Source organism: Lissotriton vulgaris, chromosome 1_2, assembly GCF_964263255.1.
Source record: "Lissotriton vulgaris chromosome 1_2, aLisVul1.2, whole genome shotgun sequence".
NCBI lineage: Eukaryota > Metazoa > Chordata > Amphibia > Caudata > Salamandridae > Lissotriton > Lissotriton vulgaris.
The window spans coordinates 233421833-233438756 of NC_141686.1; the positions used below are offsets into that span (position 1 = coordinate 233421833).

Here is a 16924-nt window from a genome sequence, read left to right on the forward strand (position 1 = left end):
TCATGGAATTGACCACTCACAAGCCGCACTGGGGCCTAGCCCAGCGGCTTTTGTAGCCTGAAAACAAGCCACAACGCAGACCCCCTAATGGGATATGGCTCACCGGAACTACGGCCTGCAGTGCACACACCAAGGACAACACTGAGGGTGTACTTTATTATTAACCCCACTCCACAGGCAGATTTGCAGGTACGGGCTGTGGCTCCAAGCCAAAGTTCAGAGGTTCCAGGACGCACCCTGGCGGTGCAGTCAGGCCCACCTCAAAGGGCCTTCAGGCCAGCCACTCCAGGCCTCCGGTTGCAGCCACAAATAATTCACTTGACTAGCTCTACAGGACATGGGCTCATCTGTAGACCGCAGCCCCTACTCCTTCCTATGCTCTGCCGTCCCAGCGATGCCTTCCATGTAGGGCCATCCCAATCTTCTCGGGCACAGATCTGGTGGCCACAACCCCTGCCCAACTCCTCCTTGCAGTCTTGGGCCTCATACAGCAGGTTTGGGCCAGATTTGCTGCGGGACACCCGCCAACGCTCTCAATCCCTGCATCACCGAATTCTGGCAGGTCTTTGAGGACCTCCTTTCACCACCCGGAAGGGACATCTACACCTAGGCCGTAAGTGACACAGCCAAGAAGGAGACAACCAGCAAACACAGTGCGCGGCTCCACAACACGTCATCCCACCCACGGCTTTGCCCGGGACGTCACTAAAGTCCGATTCTCACGCTGCAGGCTTCTTCTCTTCGCTGGGGAATCACTGGTAAGCATGGTCCCTGCGGCACTGCCAACCCACGCAAGCACTGTACGCTAGTTTGGCTCCAACGGGTCCACTGCTGATAGTCAGGATGTGCATGGGCATGGGCAGGATGATGGAGGATTTTTAGACCGGAACGCACCGAGCGCACTTAACAGGCATCTGCCATGGTGCTCTGTCAGGCCACGCCTCCCACAAGTTTCAGATTTTAGCTGGAGGGGGTCATGACTAACTCCAGGCAGAAGCCAAGTGTAGGGTTCAAGGTCCCTGGAGCTTGTTATGTCTAGGGGTGGACGGAATTTACATAGTCGCGCTACGCAAAGCTCCGCGAAACAAAAAATATCTTCCGAACACGAACTTTGAAAGAGCAAACAAGCAAAAAATTCTGCGAAGCCGCAGAATTTTTGGCAATTCCGCGTTCTCTTCGGAACACGAAATTACCCAAATTCCGTGAGTGGCACGGAATTTACCACCCAGGCTTAGTTATGTTCCTGGGGCTCACACAGGAGGCCAGCTGACAAGTCCCTGGGTCACTCTGGTAGTCCTTGGATACATGACAAGCTTCAACAAGCACTGCAATCCTCTGGTTGAAGCGGGGCAGTCCTTTTAGGGACAAAGCAAACCTCAAGCATCAGGGCAGTCCTCTGAAGTACAAGGCAGTCCTTCTGGGGGTCCTCTGCAGGTCCAGGAGTTTACAGAAGAGTGGGTCAGGAGGTCCAGTATTTATACTTGATGCCAGCTTTTGAAGTGGGGGAAACTTCTAGCCTATCCCCAAATCAAATTCTGGAAATACCCTTCCTTCCCCTGCCCAGTCTTCAAGTGGTCTAGGGTGACAAAAGGCTGGTATCAAGTTCCTTTGTGTGCTGAAGGCAGCCTTCTGAAATGTAACTGGGTAGGAACAGCTCTGCCCCACTCATCCTGCCAACATCTTATCCCCCCTTGTCTGGCTGTCTGGGAGGAATACACATTCACAGTCATGTGACCCAGGACACAGACTAGAGGCAACAAATGTATAGGACAAGAAAATGCCAACTTTCTCAAAATTGAATTTTTGGGATTGTGACTTAAAATCCCACTTTATTGCAAAAAAGGATTTTAAACTGACAATTCATTAAAAACATAACATTTCAACCTGTTCTCGATCAAAAGTTAGTACTTGTTAAATGTAATAAGGGAACTCAATGTTATCCTATCAGAGAAGTAGGCCTCACAGTAGTAAAAACCTAGGCATGCAAAACTTAAAAACATTTCCTACCATTTAAATGCAATGCACCCTATTCTGTGGGCGATTTAGGGCCTACCTCAGTAATGACATGTAATTAAACAAGCATTGGAAATGCAATAGGTCTCGCATTAGAAAAGTTAGAGCTATTGGTCTTTTAAATGACAAATAATTTATTTATTTGTTGGTTTTTAAAATAGCTAAATTGATAGCTTTGTCATTTAAAACGCCAATAGTTATAACTTTCGCGAATGTGACACCTATAGCATTTGGAATGCAACATGTTTTATATTTACGTGACTTAGATGGCAGCTCTGGTCGTTAGGCGACAGACAGAGGAAGACAGTGGGAGACAGGGAAGGAGAGAGAGGGAGGGAGGGAGACAGTGGGAGACAGACAAAGGGAGGGAGATGGTGGTAGACAGAAACAGAGAGAGGGAGACAGAAAGGGAGACATACAGAGGGATGAGGGAGACAGCGAGAGAGAGGGAGACAGACAGTGAGTGAGAGAGGGAGACAGAGGGAGAGAGATAGAGGGAGGGAGACAGGGGGAGAGAGAGAGAGGGAGGGAGATTATATATATATATATATTCACTGAAAAAACCATAGGTTAGAGACCATATATAGTTAGCTGGACATTTTATTGACAAAAAACCAATGAAATTCCATATATAGTTAGTTGCACTAACTATATATCGCGCACCCGCAATCCACTGCTGATGATGTCACATATTACATCATTCATGACATGGTCAGTGACATCACTGATGACATCACTGATGACATCTCAAATGACATCACTGATGACATCACTGATGACATCTCCAAAAACACAAGATGGCGGACTCCCGTTACGCTGCCGGTTAGCTGCCCGGTTCGCGTACCGGGAAGCGCCTCTACCGCGAAAATTCGCGGGGGACTTTAATATCCCCCTCATCAATCCTAGGGGGTCAGGAGGGGTTTACCTTGCCCCCTTTCCTTCATTTCCCCCTTCTTTTTTCACCACATCTTGTCTCTCGAACCTACCGAGAGACAAGATGGCGGCCGCTCCGGACTGTTTACAATGTTGACAGCTACGCTGCCGGTTAGCTGCCCGGTTAGCTGCCCGGTGAGCTGCCCGGTTCGCGTACCGGGACGCGCCTCTACGGCGTAAAATCGCAAAATGTTTTGCCCCGCGGGGCACTTCAATATCCCCCTCATCAATCCTAGGGGGTCAGGATGGCGGCCGCTCCGGTTTGTTTAGAATGTTGACAGACACCGGAGAGCCAATCAGATTTGCTTCGTGAAGTTCCGTTACGCGTCAGGTACGCGAACCGGGGCGCTAACCGGAGCGCTGTCACAGATATATATATTTTTTTAAACGTTAATTTCTCAAAATCCACTGGAGCACATATATTGAGACATAGCAAAGGCACGTCGGGCAAACCATATCTACAATTTTGCCAAGTTTCATGTAAATCTATTCAGCCGTTCGAGCTAAAAGTGAGTCCAACCGCCCTATGGAAAAATGAATGGGAAAAACGCGTTTTGGGACCCCCCTTTGTTCTCGGCCCCCCTTGACGAAACCCCACCAAATTTTCAGGGGCTGCTCAGAAAAAAAATGTGCCATTTTCCTGAAAATTTCAGCCAATTCCGTCCACAAACGCCAAAGTTATTAGACATAGAATTTTCAGAAATTTTAGAGAAAAAATCCTAACTATATATACCCACTGGCTATCGCCAGTAGGTAATATACATATATAAACATATGTAATCTGCATATCTATATAAATATAAATGCATGCATACATATACATATATGCATACATATGCATGTTATTTACATGAAAGTTTTAAAAACACTAATAAAAGCAAAGCTAAAAAGCCACCTCATTACAAACAGAATGGCTTTAACTTAAACGAGGGCGAGATCTATTGCATTTTCAATGCTTGTTTACTTTGGTTCTATCAAGAAGGCATTCAGATGTGTCACACATTTGCCATAAATTCTGAATGTTAGCACTCTAGTTGCTCATTGGATCACTGTAGTAAAGCTAGTGCTCACCAGGGAAGTCTGCTGCTAATCATGGTTTGCAGCCATTTTCCCGCATTTTTTATCCCGCAGACTTTCAGTCCGCATACCATTATCCCGCAAGGTCATTGAGCTCGCATACCATTATCCCGCATTTTTTCAAAAAGCATGTGCATTTATCGCGCATGCCTTTACAAAGAATTACGTTTTAAAGGCATGTATGGTAAATGCATTTGCGTTGTGAAAACCACGATGACGAGAGAGGTAAGTGGGTTTGTGTTAATTTTTTCGTGGGTTAGTGATTGTGTAGTGTAGTGTAGTGTTGTGTAGTGTAGTGTTGTGTTGGTGTAGTGTAGAGTTGTGGTGGTTGTTTAGTGTAGGGTCATGCTGGGGGTAGTGTTTTAGGGTTCAGGGTAGTGTTGTAGTGTTTGCGTAGTGTAGGGTCATGCTGGGGGTAGTGTTTTAGGGTTTTGGGTAGTGTTGTAGTGTTTGCGTAGTGTAGGGTCATGCTGGGGTGTAGTGTTTTAGGGTTTTGGGTAGTGTTGTAGTGTTTGCGTAGTGTAGGGTCATGCTGGGGTGTAGTGTTTTAGGGTTTTGGGTAGTGTTGTAGTGTTTGCGTAGTGTAGGGTCATGCTGGGGGTAGTGTTTTAGGGTTTTGGGTAGTGTTGTAGTGTTTGCGTAGTGTAGGGTCATGCTGGGGGTAGTGTTTTAGGGTTTTGGGTAGTGTTGTAGTGTTTGCGTAGTGTAGGGTCATGCTGGGGGGTAGTGTTTTAGGGTTTTGGGTAGTGTTGTAGTGTTTGCGTAGTATAGGGTCATGCTGGGGGTAGTGTTTTAGGGTTTTGGGTAGTGTTGTAGTGTTTGCGTAGTGTAGGGTCATGCTGGGGGTAGTGTTTTAGGGTTTAGGGTAGTGTTGTAGTGTTTGTGTAGTGTAGGGTCATGCTGGGGGTAGTGTTTTAGGGTTTAGGGTAGTGTTGTAGTGTTTGCGTAGTGTAGGGTCATGCTGGGGGTAGTGTTTTAGGGTTTAGGGTAGTGTTGTAGTGTTTGCGTAGTGTAGGGTCATGCTGGGGGTAGTGTTTTAGGGTTTAGGGTAGTGTTGTAGTGTTTGCGTAGTGTAGGGTCATGCTGGGGGTAGTGTTTTAGGGTTTAGGGTAGTGTTGAAGTGTTTGCGTAGTGTAGGGTCATGCTGGGGTGTAGTGTTTTAGGGTTTTGGGTAGTGTTGTAGTGTTTGCGTAGTGTAGGGTCATGCTGGGGGTAGTGTTTTAGGATTTAGGGTAGTGTTGTAGTGTTTGCGTAGTGTAGGGTCATGCTGGGGGTAGTGTTTTAGGGTATTGGGTAGTGTTGTAGTGTTTGCGTAGTGTAGGGTCATGCTGGGGGGTAGTGTTTTAGGGTTTTGGGTAGTGTTGTAGTGTTTGCGTAGTGTAGGGTCATGCTGGGGGTAGTGTTTTAGGGTTTAGGGTAGTGTTGTAGTGTTTGCGTAGTGTAGGGTCATGCTGGGGGTAGTGTTTTAGGGTTTAGGGTAGTGTTGAAGTGTTTGCGTAGTGTAGGGTCATGCTGGGGTGTAGTGTTTTAGGGTTTTGGGTAGTGTTGTAGTGTTTGCGTAGTGTAGGGTCATGCTGGGGGTAGTGTTTTAGGATTTAGGGTAGTGTTGTAGTGTTTGCGTAGTGTAGGGTCATGCTGGGGGTAGTGTTTTAGGGTATTGGGTAGTGTTGTAGTGTTTGCGTAGTGTAGGGTCATGCTGGGGGGTAGTGTTTTAGGGTTTTGGGTAGTGTTGTAGTGTTTGCGTAGTGTAGGGTCATGCTGAGGGTAGTGTTTTAGGGTTTAGGGTAGTGTTGTAGTGTTTGCGTAGTGTAGGGTCATGCTGGGGGTAGTGTTTTAGGGTTTAGGGTAGTGTTTGCGTGGTGTAGGGTCATGCTGGGGGTAGTGTTTTAGGGTTTAGGGTAGTGTTGTAGTGTTTGCGTAGTGTAGGGTCATGCTGGGGGTAGTGTTTTAGGGTTTAGGGTAGTGTTGTAGTGTTTGCGTAGTGTAGGATCATGCTGGGGGTAGTGTTTTAGGGTTTAGGGTAGTGTTGTAGTGTTTGCGTAGTGTAGGGTCATGCTGGGGTGTAGTGTTTTAGGGTTTTGGGTAGTGTTGTAGTGTTTGCGTAGTGTAGGGTCATGCTGGGGGTAGTGTTTTAGGGTTTAGGGTAGTGTTGTAGTGTTTGCGTAGTGTAGGGTCATGCTGGGGTGTAGTGTTGTAGGGTTTTGGGTAGTGTTGTAGTGTTTGCGTAGTGTAGGGTCATGCTGGGGGTAGTGTTTTAGGATTTAGGTTAGTGTTGTAGTGTTTGCGTAGTGTAGGGTCATGCTGGGGTGTAGTGTTTTAGGGTTTAGGGTAGTGTTGTAGTGTTTGTGTAGTGTAGGGTCATGCTGGGGGTAGTGTTTTAGGGTTTAGGGTAGTGTTGTAGTGTTTGTGTAGTGTAGGGTCATGCTGGGGGTAGTGTTTTAGGGTTTAGGGTAGTGTTGTACTGTTTGTGTAGTGTAGGGTCATGCTGGGGGTAGTGTTTTAGGGTTTAGGGTAGTTTAGTTGTTTAGTGTATGCTAAAGGCATATTCGTTCTAAAAGTTTTCGTTATTTTAATTTGCGGCCTAATAGTACATGCGGGATTTTTTTTGCGGACTGATGGTATGCGGGATTTCGTCATATATTCGCTAATCATACTTTCTATGGCAAAATGAACCCCCTCATTTTGTTCCTTTTTAAATTAAATGTTTTAAGAGTTACCACTTTATTCCAATCAAGATGGCTTCAGGTGTGCCATACCTTTGTAATAAGTAGGACTGTTAGCACTCTAGTTGTTCTTTAGAACACTCTGGGACAATCTGTCATTGGGCTATAGTTGGGCTACATCTGGCTGATATTTGGGCTACATTTGGTTTTTTGTCTCTGGTGGCCATCTTTGGGCTACATTGGGCTACATTGGGCTACATTGGGCTACATTTGGGCTCCAACATATATATAGCCCAATGTAGCCCAATTTATATTTTTCAAAGTTAATTTTCGTAAAAACCACTGGAGCCTATATCTTGAGACATAGCAAAGGCACATCGGGCTACCAGTCCCTACAATTTTGCCAAGTTTGGTGTAAATCCATTCAGCCGTTCAGGCTAAAAGTGAGGCCAACCGCCCTATGGAAAATTGCATGGGAAAAACACGTTTTGGGACCCCCCTTTTTTCTCGGCCCCCCCTTGACGAAAACCCCCCAAATTTTCAGGGGCTGCTCAGGAACAAAATGTTCCATTTTCCTGAAAATTTCAGCCAATTCTGTCCTCATAAGCCAAAGTTATTCGACATAGAATTTTCAAAAATCCCATAGGAAAAAAATCCTAACTATATATACCTACTGGCTATCGCCAGTAGGTAATATATATATACACACACACACACACATACATATATAGACATGCCAGGTCTGGTGGCTCAGTAGACAATGGTGTCCGCTGCAGGGGCCTGTGTTCAACCTTATGGTCAGTTTTCTTTTTTTGCTATAGCCCCTCCCCCACTAGTGCGGCCCTCGGCCACAAACCACACTGTGAATTTGGTCCCCGAGAGAAAGTTTTTGAGTACCCATGGACTAGAGTACATAACTGTCAGAGGAGAAAAATGCACTTGTCTTATCTGGACAGCAAAGCTTGTGTAGTTCAATCAACACCATTAAAGCAATAAGAAGATGGCAAAATGTAATCACATATCCATCAATAAGATGCATTTACAATGCAATCAGTCTCACAATTGTGAATGTTAGAGCTATTGGCAATGCAAATAATAAGAACGGGCGCTGCAGAGGGAAATTAGAAGGCATGAACTGGAGGGAGGGGGGTGCGAGTGAGGAAACACTGACGCAGATGCTGACAGACTGCTTACTGGCTGCAGCTTGAAACTACTCATATGAAATTACCACAGCTCAGGGTAGATGTCTGATGAGAACTTGTCGGTGAATCTGCAAAGCAGAAAGGTCTTGCCCACACCAGAGATACTTATGAGTATCCCCCAGAAAGGGTGTTTATAATGCTTAAAAAATACCTTTGTTGGGATCTCATTTAAGTATGCTTTCAGCTCCTCTGGCCTTGAGCTCCTCGTGAAACAATACATGCATTGAATGACATTCTATAATAATATACAAATAATACAATATAATGGGGTAATAATGAATGTGATAATAATAATACTATTCATCACAACCTGCCCTGGAGTCGCATATGATATCTGCTCAGATGAACCTCCCCCCCCCCCCCCCTCCCTTTACTTTCGCGGCATCCTTGGCGGATTTTAACCTAATTAATACTTCAGCTCCACTTGTGTCCGGATTCTTACAAGCCATGGATGCTGCGATTTTATGTCTGCACTACATTTCCTTGGATTGCACATTTTATGTGTTTTTTTTTGTTTCTCTGAAGTCCTATGCTGCAAGTATCATTAAAATCAGAGACATGGCATTGGTAAACAAGCAGCGACCGGCGGGTGGATGGAGTGGGTACGGCATGGCAGATGAAGTGAAATACAAGCATAGCCGATTTATCTGTCTCTGCAGCCGAAATCAGCAGTTGCGGTAGGTATGTAATGATTGCTTAAAGCTGCTTCGAATTCCTGGCTCTGTGAATGTTCTTGGAGTGGGTCCTCACTGCTGGCTTTACCAGGACATGGTAGCCACCATGCTGTGCTCTGTTGCAAATGAAAACACACCCTACTGCAGTGTCCTAGTGCCTCTGGAGGGAGGAGGACACGTACTTAAACAAGCGGTGATGGGTGTGAGGTGGTCTGGGGATGGCACAGGAGATAAAGTGAAATACAAGCAGCGCTGATACATCGGTCTCTGCAGCTGAAAGCAGGAGCTGAATTGTGTAGTGCTTACTTAAAGCTGCTTGGAGTTCCTGGCTGTGTGAATGTGCCTGGAGTGGCGCCTCGCTGCTGGCTTTACCAGGACGTGGTAGTTGGCCGTGCTCCTTTGCGACTAGAAACATACCCTACTGGAGTGTCCCTCCCAGCGCCCTTGGAGGGAGGAAGAGACATAGTTAAGCAACAATGGGTGGGAGGTGGTGTGGGGAGTCCATGGGAGATAAAATGAAATCCAAGCAGTGCCGAAGCTGAACACACTGTATGAAATAGTGTTTAATAATGGAGCACTGCCATGTTGAAGCTGTAAGGTCTCTGCCTTACCGTAAGCGAGAGCTTAGGCAGAAACGGCACAGACCAACTTAATTAAAAATGACACAGTGTGTGGGGGATCGAGATTAGGCCAGGGGGGAATACAAGCAGCGATATCGAAACACACTGTATGAAATAAAGGGTTTACAAATGTAACATGGACTTGTTGAAGCTATACAGTCTCTACCTTACCGTAAGTGAGAGCATAGGCAGAAACAGTGCAGGACTAATTTGATTAAAACAATAGATCGTGCGGGTGATCGAGATTATGTCTGAGGTTTTAAAAGTGGGATGTGGAATCCTGCTTATAAGAAGTGCTCATGTACTAAATAAAAAAAATTGTTCTGAGGACACGACATTCAATGGCACTAGTATAAGCGGACACCAGCTTTTTCCCAGCCTCGGACATGCAGTGTTGGGGAGGAGGGGGAGGAGAAATGCGACACGGCGGGCAGGGGAGAGGGGCGGAGCGGGGAGAGCCAAAATTACACGCGTTTAAAAAACTAAGGAGCCAAATCCAACAAGGTGCCTTAGTCTTTCCATTACGTTCAGTGGACTGGCCGGATAGTGGTTCAAAATTCCATCAGCAAATAATGGAGTGCAGTGGAGTTGAAGAATGATGACACTAATTGTGGCCAATGCTATGAATCTTAAAGACGGAGGGAAGACAGAGAAGGGGAGGGGGGAGGAGAAATGCGACACGGCGGGCAGGGGAGGGGGCGGAGCGGGTAAAAAAAAAAACAAGATGGAGGGAAGGCAGAGAAGGGGAGGGGGGAGGAGAAATGCGACACGGCGGGCAGGGGAGGGGGCCGAACGGGGAGAGCGGCGATGAGGGTGCGAAGCAGCAGGGGCCTTTGAAGTGAAGCTAGGCTTCACTTCAAAGGTGTGGGAGGAGTGCTGCTTGGGAACAGATGGCGATTTGATGATGTGCACGCGTATTTTAGGTCAATGCGCTTGCGCATTGACCTAAAAGCGCACGGGCACAGCACCAAATCGCCAGTTAGTTAAAGTCTGTTTAAAGCCCTATAGTCTCGCTTCTCTCAATGCGCATGCTCATTGATAGGTCACGAGACCGAAAAAAGGGAGGTTTAGGACTGCCAAGTGGCTTTTTTTGCTAGGTCAAATTGGCACTTTAAAACTGCACTACAGGATGCAATGGCAGGCCTGAGACATGTTTTGAAATGCTAATTTAGTCGGTGGCACAATGAGTGTGTCAGACCCACTAGTAGCATTTAATTTCCAGTCCCTATGTACATATAGTACCGTATATTCGGGACATATAAGTAAATTATATGGGCAATCAGGTGTAGGCCAACTTTACAATTTTGTAAGAAGATAGCACATACACTTTAGCACTGGCTAGCAGTGGTAAAGTGCAAAGTCATACTGCCAACAAAATCGAAATACCGAAATTCAGAGAGCAGGAGGGGTGAATGTAAAGGCTTGGGAGTAAGGCCCAAATTCAAAACGCCAAAGTAGTGCCTCCCTGTTGTAGTCAGCACCCCCTAATTGAAGCAGTCAGAGCATCCTGGTTCGAGCAGGCGGGCCTCTCTGGTTGCTACAGACAGTGCCTCCTGGCTGGAGCAGACAGTTCTACTACCTGCTTGGAGCAGACAGTGCCCCCTGGTTCGGGCAGAGAGTGCCTCCAGGTTTGAGTAAAGAGCGCCCCCAGGTTCGAGCAGACAGTGCCCCCTGGTTCGAGCAGACAGTGCCCCCTGGTTCGAGCAGACAGTGCCCCATTGCTGGAGCAGTCAGTGCTTCCGAGTGGAAGTAGAGCCTCCTGGTTCGAGCAGTCAGTGCCCCCTAATTAAAGCAGTCAGTGCCCCCTAGTTGGAGCAGCCAGTGTCTCATTGTTGGGGCAGTCAGTGTCTCATTGTTGGAGCAGTCAGTTCCTCCTGTTTGGAGCACTTAGTGCCTTCTGGTTTGACCAGTTAGTGCATCCGAATGGAAGTAGAGCCTTCTGATTGGAGTAGCTGGTGCCCCCTGGTTGGAGCAATCAGTGCCCTCTGGTTGGAGGAGTCAGAGTCTTTAGGTTAGAAATACAGCTTTCTGGTTGAAGCATTCAGAGCCTCCTGGTTGGAAGTAGAGGCTCCTGGTTGGTGCAGTCAGTGCCTCTTAGTGGGAAGTACAGCCTCTTGGTTAAAGCAGTTCGTTGCCTCCTTGGTGGAAGTAGAGGCTCCTGGTTGGAGCAGTCAGTGCCTCCTGGATGGAAGGAGAGGCACCTGGTTGGACCAGTAAGTGCCACCTGGTTGGAAGTAGAGGCCCTGGTTAAAGCAGTCAGTGCCTCCTGGTTGGAACAGTCAGTACCTCCTGGTTGGGGCAGTCAGTGCCTCCTGGATGGAAGTCAGTGCCTCCTGGATGGAAGTAGAGGCTCCTGGCTGGGCCAGTCAGTGTATCCTGGTTGGAAGTAGGGGCCCTGGCTGAAGTAGTCGGTGCCTCCTGGATGGAAGTAATGGCTCCTGGTTAAAGAGGTCAGTGCCTCCTGGTAGGACCATTCGGTGCCTCCTGGTTGGAAGTAGAGGCCCTGGTTAAAGCAGTCAGTGCCTCCTGGGTGGAAGTAGAGGCCCTGGTTAAAGCAGTCAGTGCCTCCTGGGTGGGAGTAGAGGCCCTGGTTAAAGCAGTCAGTGCCTCCTGGTTGGAACGGTCAGTGCCTCCTGGATAGAAGTAGAGGCTCCTCGTTGGAACAGTCAGTGCCTCCTGGATAGAAGTAGAGGCTCCTCGTTGGAGCAGTCAGTGCCTCTTGGTTGGAAGTACAGCCTCCTGGTTGAAGCAGTCGTTGCCTCCTTGGTGGAAGTAGAGGCTCCTGGTAAAAGGAGTCAGTGCCTCCTGGATGGAAGTACAGGCTCCTTGTTGGACCAGTCAGTGCATTCTGGTTGGAAGTAGGGGCCCTGGCTGAAGTAGTCAGTGCCTCCTGGATGGAAGTAATGCCTCCTGGTTGGACCAGTCGGTGCCTCCTGGTTGGACCAGTCGGTGCCTCCTGGTTGGACCAGTCGGTGCCTCCTGGTTGGACCAGTCGGTGCCTCCTGGTTGGACCAGTCAGTGCCTCCTGGTTGGACCAGTCAGTGCCTCCTGGTTGGACTAGTCAGTGCCTCCTGGTTGGACTAGTCAGTGCCTCCTGGATGGAAGTAGAAGCTCCTGGTTGGAGCAGTCAGTGCCTCCTGGTTAGAAGTAGAGGCCCTGGTTAAAGCAGTCAGTGCCTCCTGGATGAAAGTAGAGGCTCCTGGTTGGAGCAGTCAGTGCCTCCTGGTTGGAGCAGTCAGTGCCTCCTGTATGGAAGTAGAGGCTCCTAGTTGGAGCAGTGAGTGCCTCCTGGATGGAAGTAGAGCCTCCTGGATGGAAGTAGAGGCTCCTGGTTGGAAGTAGAGGCTCCTGGTTGGAGCAGTCAGTGCCTCCTGGTTGGAGCAGTCAGTGCCCCCTGGTTGGAGCAGTCAGTGCCTCCTGGTTGGAGCAGTCAGTGCCTCCTGGATGGAAGTAGAGGCTCCTGGTTGGAGCAGTCAGTGCCTCCTGGTTAGAAGTAGAGGCCCTGGTTAAAGCAGTCAGTGCCTCCTGGATATAAGAAGACCCTTCTGGTTGTAGTAGCCAGTGCCTCCTTGGTGGAAGGAGAGGCTCCTATTAGAAGGAGTCGGTGCCTCCTGGGTGGAAAAATATGTTCCAGTTTGGAGTCCAGTAATGTGCTGTACTGTGCTAAAAAAAAAAAGCTTCCTACCCCAGTGTGTGGAGCCTGGGCCTCTGTTTGGCGCCTTTCATCCTTGCAGCGGAAGAAGCAAAACCCGGAAACGGAAATTCTGAGGCAGCAAAACTTGTCTCCTCTGCAGAGGGTTCAGCCGGCGAGGGACTCTCAAACGTGAGTGAGTTCTGGGGCTGCCCCGGCCCCGGGAGTGTGGGGAGAGGCTGGGGCGGGTGTGGAGAGAGGGAGAGACCCCCGGGGGCGCTCGCTGCAGACACAGGCTGCTTAACTCGAAGCCCCATGGAGAGACCTCAGGAGAGACCCTTTCTGGCACTGACCTCTGCGGGAGGGGGGACCTGCCTATTTTTTTTTTTAGTCTCCCAAGGTTCATAGTATTTTTATTTTATTTATTTATTTTATGCATTTTTATATAGCGCGGATTTTACCCGAAAGTGTCTGAGCGCTACATAATAGGAACAGTAATGATGCATGAGGAGAAAATCCCAAGTGAACAAATTGCAAAAGCAAACGTTACGTTACATGAGGCAAATGTGACAATTGTGAGCAAACAAAATACAAGAGGTGGTGAGGGGAGAAAATCACAGCAGCGAGGAGGGCGTTATGCACCGAGGGGCGGAGCGGGGTCCGCAGGGTGGATTGAAAGCGAGATGGAGGTGGGGATGGGCGGAGCGGAGTCAGGGGAGGAGCTGCGCCATGTTTGATAATGAGCTCCATGATCCTTTATCTTGTATTTGCATAATTTATTCTTCCCAGAATGCACCTCGGTGTTCTTGATACACCTGATGGCGAGGTAGTCAAGACACACTAAGCTCGCCTTTTGCACAAACAGCTCTTAATATACATCTATATTTATGATCGTAGTAAGATGTACGTTTTCTGATTTGTACCCCATTCGTCTTAGAATTTTTTTAAATGTTAACAATTAACATGATTGCATTTTTGTATTTTATGCATTTAAACAATTTGTTTATTAGTAAGGAATACATTGTATTGTGGGATTATAAATTAGTTGTATGGGTACTGTGAGCTCATAATTTCCATCTTGGAAAATGCTAACAAGTCAGGACTGGAAGGTGTCACACCTTGTATGCTGCCGCTTGGAATCCGGCCCGTTGTAAAGCCGGTGATGACATTCAGCCAGTCCTACATTTTCATTTAAAAGGACTCGGCATTCTGGGGCTTATAGGTTCAGACCTACAATGGGAGTTATGATACTAAAGTCTGAAAATGGTTGGGTGCTGAATACAAGTGGGGCAAACTATATATTTTTTTCACCCTGAGCAAGCAAGGATTTGGAATTCCTAGTTGTGACGAATTTACCTCATCTGGTAATTACCAGGTACTATGACGGCTGCATACACCATCCGTTACATTTACATGCAGTGCTTTAAATTGAAAAAAGAAGTGCAGGTACTTACCAAAATAAACAGTGGATTGGGGGTGGAGTTTGGGGCGGGTCTATGTTTTTAACTTTCTAAGCCTTTTATGCAAAAAATATGGATGCATTGTAAAAATGTCTAACCATTTACACAGTTTATACCCACGTTTATGGTTCTAAAACAAGTGATTATCAATAAATGGCACACTGGAAAAACAGTACTAGTGCTGCAGTTTAAAAAAAAAAGCATGAATGCATTCATTTAATCTAGAGGGCAGGGATTTTGTTTCATGCAAACCCCTTTCATTTAAATTGTTGTTGGGTGAAGATTTGCGGGCGTTTAAAACAGTGTGCATGCTAACAAGCTGCATGCCCTGAACAACGTGGCCCACACTTGGGCCTATTGAGTTTTATGGATACCTTCCGACCCCCTCTGAAAGTCATCCTGCAGTGATACTACACCTTTCACTCCAGAGAGGCACACGCAGCTCTGTGTTATACTGAAGACGAGCTGCTGTGCTGGCCCAGGCTTCAGTTATATTTGAAAAGCACTTTGACCCATTCCAGGCCGTGCAGAAAGAGCTTCCAAGGATGAAGCGCAGCATCCACTGCATCAAAGTCGGGCTCTCATGAGTACTGGTACTCTCCTTTTCAGAGGAAAGGTCCCGGCATTCAAGGGGAAAACATATAAAAGTGCCGGCACTCAGTACCGGTGAGTACCGGCCCATTTAAAGCACTCGTTAAATGCATATTTTGCTGCGCAAGGCACCAAAATTTGCATTTTAATCTCCAAAATCTCAGACTCGGTTCAGTTAATCGAACTCTATAAATTCCGAACCCTGAGGATTTTATTGGGTGCGATAAAAAGCACCTACCTGTAGTGTTGTTAGTTTACAACTGACCAGGGCTCGAGTCGGGATACCACGCGGGTGGACGGCGTCCCCCCACTTATTTTACCGGGAGCTCGATAACTGGAGCAAATGGAGCCACACATTCACTCTTTGGCCTCTCTGGGGCGAGATCGGAGCTCATTCAAAACGCTGCTCAGTCGCTGCCTTCTCTGGTGCAATCGCATCTAAGGGATGAGCGAGGGGAGGCAATGAGTCTGAAGGTGCGAGCCACCTTTCATGACGTCACTTCCTGTCGTGACGTCAGCGTCCCCCCCACTTCTTATTTTAGGACTTGTGCCCTGCAACTGACCCACCCATATGGTTCATGACACTGGGAGGGGTGATTGAGTGCGAAGAGGTTGAACCTCTGAGTTTACTCCTCAGGCGTCCAAGCTATGGTGTCCTGACGTGTGGGAGTGAATAAAAAGGTTGACTGTGCGAGAGGCATGGAATTTTTGTAGAGCAAAACTTCATGTGTCCGTCTCATTTAAAAGCACACTCGGGGCACATCACCTTATTAACAAAGAGTGCACGATGTGCCCTGTGTGCTGCAGCTACCTCCCTGCTCGTTCAGAGCAGCTCTACGCAACTTTGCCTCAGCCCCGTAGCACTACCATACTCTCTGAGGAGCTCCCTGGCTCTGCGGTCCCTCCCCTGCATGTCTGTGCTAGGTCGGCTGGCCTGCTGAAGCCTCAGCAACCATGCTTGAGCCGCCAGAGTCAGCTGTGCCTTGTGTTTCTAGTTCGCACGGTGAACGTGGTCCCTCACTCACTTTGCCACTGGAATCAAGCGAGCCTGGCTGATAAAGCGTGTTACCCAGAAACCGGTCCCAGGATGCTTGTTTCCGGTTCAGGGAAGGCCTGGCTTGGCAGTTCGGACTGGACTGTTCCCATGAGGTACAGGGTCAAGACAAGGGTCGGATTGGGATCACAATTTGGCCCGGGCACTGACAAAAAAAGTGTCCTACATTCGCAGGGCATAGCCCATATTTGCGGGGTGTGGCCCACATTCGCGGGGCAGAGGTACAGAATGACTTGAGAGCAGCCTTCACAATATAAGAAAACCAGACAGGGAGGCAGTAAGGGGAATTAAATTAAAATTTTGCATCAGAAAAGCTGTGTTAAAAAATATGAACATGTTTTTATAAAGTGTCCTCCTTACTTATCATGTTCCCTTTGCAAAGTCATAAAGCGTGAACACATGGTTATTTTTTATAGTTGTTTTTCCATTTGACAGTTTTATATAGCGTGAATACAGCCTAAGACAAAGGCAATTTGAGTTCTGTTCATGAGCACCAAATACAGTACACAAGATCCGATTTTTTAATTAAGGGCCTGGGCGAAGAACTGATCTGCCCAGAATCACAGGGTGTTGAGCAGATGCTGGGACTCAAACCTGATTCCCCGTCTCTGCAACTGCAAGGATATATATGCCTATGCACACACAAGGAATGAAAGTGGGAGGATACTGTTCTTGTGAAGGACACAGGGCCAAGGTGACAATGGCCTACAAGCTGAGCAACTAAAAGAACAGCAAGGCCCCTTTCTGTTACAAAATTATTTGAGCCCTCCAGTGCAGGAGCACCTGAAAAGCAGCGAGGCCCCTGCTATTACTAACCTACTCAGCCCTCCAGCGCAGGAGCACATGAACAGCAGTGAGGCCCCTGCTTTTAGTAAATGAATCAGCCCTCCCCTGCCCTCTACGGCCTCAGGGTAATTTCCTGGCAGGGGAGCACAATACACAGCTGCAGGGTCATTCATGGTAGCCAGGGGGAGGCTGAGGTGAAGATGGCGTGAGTTCCAAACAT

At 47.7% G+C, this 16924-nt stretch overlaps 1 protein-coding gene and 1 long non-coding RNA gene across 2 annotated transcripts in view; one reads left to right on the plus strand and one right to left on the minus strand.

The window, feature by feature from the left end:
* LOC147736403 (uncharacterized) overlaps positions 1 to 12931 on the minus strand; it is a 108135-nt gene extending 95204 nt beyond the window's left edge. The window contains exon 1 of the long non-coding RNA XR_015307553.1: positions 12868 to 12931. This is a non-coding gene — a long non-coding RNA (uncharacterized LOC147736403). The remainder of the gene's footprint in view (positions 1 to 12867) is intronic.
* Positions 12924 to 16924, plus strand: part of AKR1A1 (aldo-keto reductase family 1 member A1) — a 556422-nt gene continuing 552421 nt past the window's right edge. Inside the window, exon 1 of the mRNA XM_086953146.1 lies at positions 12924 to 13005. The gene's annotated coding sequence lies outside the window, so the exon portion shown is untranslated. The remainder of the gene's footprint in view (positions 13006 to 16924) is intronic.